This window comes from Heliangelus exortis, chromosome 1 (assembly GCF_036169615.1).
Source record: "Heliangelus exortis chromosome 1, bHelExo1.hap1, whole genome shotgun sequence".
NCBI lineage: Eukaryota > Metazoa > Chordata > Aves > Apodiformes > Trochilidae > Heliangelus > Heliangelus exortis.
Genome location: NC_092422.1, coordinates 13,652,240 through 13,657,700, shown reverse-complemented (window position 1 = coordinate 13,657,700; position 5,461 = coordinate 13,652,240).

Sequence of the window (5,461 nt, the reverse complement as noted above, 5' to 3'; positions counted from 1 at the left end):
GCTGGTGTTTCCTCTAAGCTAATTTAAAATACAAAACCTGTTATCAGGTTTGCATTCATTGCAAAGCATTTTCACTTCATTAATGTATCCAGGCACGAAAGCATTGGCTTGGTATTTACTGTCAGTGCATCACATGGGACTTGCAGGGGCTGTGCATCAACCCTTGTTGCTGCTAATAAGGCTGAAATGCTATGTTGGGTTTTGGGGTCCCCGGTGTGCAGCAATTGTTGAGCTGTAAGTGGTATTGTATGGGTTGGGCTTTAGTATTACTGCCAGTACTAAGTACATTAGCAAGTGTATTGTACCTCTTTTATGTTTGCTCCTTTCATTTTCTCTGATAGAGAACTGTGCACAGCCTCCTCTGATGTAAATTAAGTTAACTTTCAGTAGTTTTGGTGGGAGAGGGCTCCTGGTGACTGCATTTGTAGATGTGCACATCTAGCACAGGTTTTTAGGCTTGGCAGTGAAAAGAGGTGCCCTAAAGAGGGGCAGCTGGAAGCTTCCTGTGAGCAGTGCTGATGTGAGATCTTCACAGCAGAGGCCAAGGGTAATTCCAGAGGTCAAGCTGGTGACAATGTATAGGGCTACACCAACAATAAAGTGAGTTGGTGGTCTCTCTCTCTCTCTGTCCTCTTAAAGCAGAGGTGCAGAGTGGCACATTTTTTGCTGACTGATGAACGTGTGTGATACACAGAGCAAATGTGTTGTTGCTCAGCAGGGGATCACTTGTAGTCATTGCAGTCACACTGAGCATGAACCTCATTAGGAGCTGAGCTGGATCCGGCCTTCTGTGGCTGGGTGTGCCTGGAGTACATCTCCATCCATGAGAGATCCATTAGCTCAGGCTCACCCTGGTGTCAGCAGGAGGGAAGAGCAGGGTTTGGAGCTCACCCAAGCCTGGTATGAACTGGTACAGTTCGGGTGTACCACAACACTGAAACCCAGCTAAATATATAGACCAAGAGCCACCACTAATGCCAAATTGCCCCTGAGCACAGCAAGCCTGTAGCTCAATCTTTGCTTTCCAGTTCTTCACAGCTGACAGTCTGGTGCTGCACCAGTTCAAAGATGTGTGCCACAGGCTCCTTTTGCACGGCAAATAAACTTTTGCCTTCAAATAAACGTCTTCATTCTCAATGCTCTGATGTAGCTGGAGGATTTAGGCCCTGCATGAGACCACATGAACCATTGCAGGAGTAGACAGGAGGCTTTGTAGATGCTGAAAGAGAAGCCAAGCCTCAGGAGCAGCTCCAAGCTGAAGTCCAGAGCTATAAAGTCAAAATAGAAGATCTGGAGAAAACTTTGGCACAGAAAGGGTGAGACTCACATTGAGTGGAAGACAAACAGCTTTTCATTAAGAGGAACCAAGAGCTTTTAGACAAGAAAAAAATTCTCTACCATGAAAAAAAATTCTTTACCATGAGGGTAGTGCAAAAATGGAACAGGTTGCCCAGGGCAGTAGTTGAGGCCTCATCTCTGGAGATGTGTAAGGTGAGGCTTGATGAGGCTCTGGGCAATCTGATTTAGTTGAGGGTGCCCCTTTTTGCTGCAGGGGGACGGACTGGATGACCTCTAGAGCTCCCTTCCAACCCAAATTATTCTATGATCTATTCAGCTCTCTATGTTTGTGTTTAGAGAGGAAGCACTTTATAGTTTTTTAAAAGTATTTTTCTTTTAAGGTTCCTGAGACTCCAAAATTATCTGGCAACCTGAATCAAGTACTTGCAAGTCCCAGCTGACAGCCAGCAGCTGAAATAAGCACACTGAGCCCTGTGTCCTTTCTGGAAGTTAATTTAGTTCATTTGATTGTGCACTAGGAAAGCAAATGCTGCCTATTTCCAGCAGTCTGAATTGTCAGAGAAGGAGTTAATTCCTAAATGGCAATAGCAAGTGATGCCCTTTATTGGTGAGCACTGCTGCAAAACTGGCTTTCAAAGTGAAGGCAACACAGGAAAGAAAAAAAAGCAGGACACAGTCAACAAAATGTTTCAAACACTCAATAGCTGCATGGTGATGTTGAACTCTAAAAGCTTTTGCTAAGCACTGAGATGAATTATTTTTGTTGCTATCATCTTACTCCTGCCAAATGGACTGTGTCTGGCTTATAAAGAGTACAGCCATGGATCACTGAATGTGAGGCTGAGCAATCCCTGTGACTGCCTGGTGTGGTAGGCTAAGAAAACACTCTTGGTCTATTTGGCTACCACAAGTCTATCTGAAGGCCAAGGACAACTTGTTTTAAATTATACAGTTATAGAGCCTACCCCCTACTACAATATTTTTCTCTCAAATTATAACTGGAATTTAGCAATGGTAATTTATAGTAACAGAAGCAGGAGGTGACCACACCACAACTCCGTGGAGAGAGAGTTTGGTCCCAGACTGGAATGTGGTGGTGCAGAACCCATGTTCCTGAGCCACATTGCAAAATCGGTATCAGCCAACATTGTTGTTGCTTTAGTTACAAGTGCAGTGAGCCTAATATTGTTCTTCTTTCAATAGCAAGTGCAGCAGGCTGGTACTATCTGACACTTTCTGACTTTGCCTACTGGAGCAGTGAGCCAGGATAATTGGGTATCTTCCAGTCCTAGTGCACAGTGATTTGGGGTGATGAGGAGCTCCCTAACCATATCTGGAACTCTGCAGAATATGCCTGAGACAACTCCTGCAGGCCCACTCTGAAAGTTGCCAAAGATTACCTAAGATTACCTAAGCCAAGTTATGTCTATCATGGAAAAATACTGACTAAAATCAGTTATCTTGGACCAGACAAACATTGGTCTTGAGATGGAGACTTTTTGGATCTCTCTAGGACTGCAGCAAACTGCAGCCTGAATACATGTGTCTCAATAAGGAAGTTGGTTCCTCTGATTGAAAAAGTTGCTGGCCACTTCTCTTAAGTACAGGGAAAAATCAAACTATATTGGGTGGGTATAATTTGTCTCTGTTGGGTAATTGCAGGGGTGAAGAATACAACATCTTTTATGATATTAAGTACCAAAATTTAATATTAACAGGTTAACTTCTATATCAGTGTGTGTGAGAGTTTGTGCACAATTAAGTCTAGCAGCTTTGTTAGATTTTCACTTGAACCTTTGTATTGATTATAGTTGATTCTTGGTTAAGTTATTAGAAAATCATATAATCTAATTTTTAAATTAATTATAATGGTGTTAAACAATCTTAATTTATTGCTATTCCAGATCACACCAGACCCATAATGGTGTATTAAGCACTATACTGAAATCCCTACCTTTAAATCCCTCAGCTGTAAACTACTGACCAAGTCTGGAACTAGGAGTTGATTCAGCTGCACACTGGCTGAGAAGGAGTTTAGAAAGCAAGGGGATCCACTCCTAACCTTGTGACTCAGTGGATGGGTCTTCCTCATTCTTTTCCCTAATTCCTGTGCAATTCACTTCAGCCCATCCCCGACAAAGTTTCCCCTATCCCTGTCCCCTGATCCCTGCATAAATCACTCCCACCCATTTCCAAGCCCTATACACCCTTCCACATAGGAAATAATAGAATGAATCTTGTCATCAAATCCTGTAAAGTATATTAAAAAATCACCTTTTCCTGATAACTTTATTGGTGACTTTTTAAATTACCTTAAGACCTTCCACTCCCATCTGTGACAGCCCTCTTCAGCTACTGGAAGGTGTCCCTGGAGCTTCCTGTTCTCCTGGCTGAACAATCCCACCTCTCTCAGCCTGTCCTCACAGGAGAGGTTTTCCAGTCCTCCTCTGGACTCACTTCAAGAGCTCCCCATCCTTCCTGTGTTGGAGGCTTCAGAACCTGACACTACTCCAGATGGGATCTCACAAGGGCAGAGCAGAGGGGGAGAATCACCTCTCTCAACCTGCTGGACACACTTCTTCTGATGCAGCTCAGGATACAGTTGGTTTTCTGAGATGCCAGCACACATTCCTGTCTCCTGTTGAGCTTTTAAGTAATCAGCACCTCCAAGTCTTTCTTCTTGAGGCTGTTTTCTCCACTCAGCCTGTGTGTTTGGTATAGCCCCACCCCAGATGCAGGACCTTGTACATGGTCTTACTGAACATCATGGAGTTGGCATGGCCCCACCTCTCCAGCCTGTCAAGGTCCCTCTGGATGGGTTCCCTTCCCTCCAGCGTGTCAGCTACACCACACAGCTTGGTGTCACCAGCAAATGGGCACTCAATCCCACCACCCATGTTTCCAACAAAGGTGTTAAACATCACTGGTCCCAGTAGAGACATCTAAGGAGCTTTACTCATCACTGGTCTCTTGGACTTTGAGGTTTGGTCTCACAGCACAGACACTCAGTTCTTTCTGAAAAAAGTTACAGATACAGTCCAAGATCTCATCCCATGCACTCTGCCTGCCAATGGGTGTTAAATTCCCAGGGTCAGACTAGCTCAAGCCTGAAGTTAAACCTCCCACTGTGTTTATATTTCACACACTGGGAACTCAGTGCCAACCCACTTCCATGGCACTGCACTGATTTTTAATGTAGGGGAAGTCTTAGGGTTGCATCCAGTGCATGAACCATCCCTGGTCCCCATGCACTCCAGGGGGGGGCTCAGAGCAGAAACAGCAGGGAAGGCTGGAGCATTCAGTCAGCTCTGCTCAGCCCAAGAGTCTCCATCTGCCTGAGAACTGCAGAACAAGACCTTCTCCAGAAATAATTGTCCACATCTAATTTTTTTTTTTTGAAAACTAGAGGGTCAGTCTTTACAAATGAAAGCAACCCAGTAACTGGGTAAAGGGCCTTTGCTGATGCCCTCTTTCTTCAGCAGCTGTGGAGTTGGAAAATATCCCTGTCTTTCAGAAGGTCTTTAAGGTGGGAGCTGAAAGTTTTCCTTTTTGCATTTGAAAGTCAGATTTCTTTGTGTACTTTTGTAATCAAGCTCCATGGACAAACCACTCACTTTCCTGTGTGCCTGCATTGGGTATTTCTTTTGTTTCTGCTGAATCATAAGACAATTTAAAACATATTAAAATGAGTAATGAATGCCACACATTCATTTACTGCTGAAATTCATTCTACATCCTTGCTATGAATTTATTACTTTAACATTGCAATATCATTTGCAAAAAATATACTTACAGACACCTTCGTTTTAGCAAAAGACTAAAAATAAAGTTTGAACAGCTGGGTGACTCACTAGACAGGAAAATATTTTTTGTTTCCCATGACCTATCTGTATTACATTGAACTTAGAGGGTCTCCCTCCAAAGTTTCTGGTTATCTTTTGAAATCTCCATGACAGAAAGCGAAAATAATCTACCAGTTTGGATACAATCCCAAAAAATGTTGACAAACTGTTGTGAAAATGGAAAAGCATAATTTTCCTCTTGCAGAATAAAGGTTTCCCAGAAGTGGATGCAGTTTTGCTGCTTTGTGCTCTGAGAGCTGCTTAGTCTATAGTAACACATCTACATGTTGGTTTTTTTTAATTAATCTTTTGAAGATTTG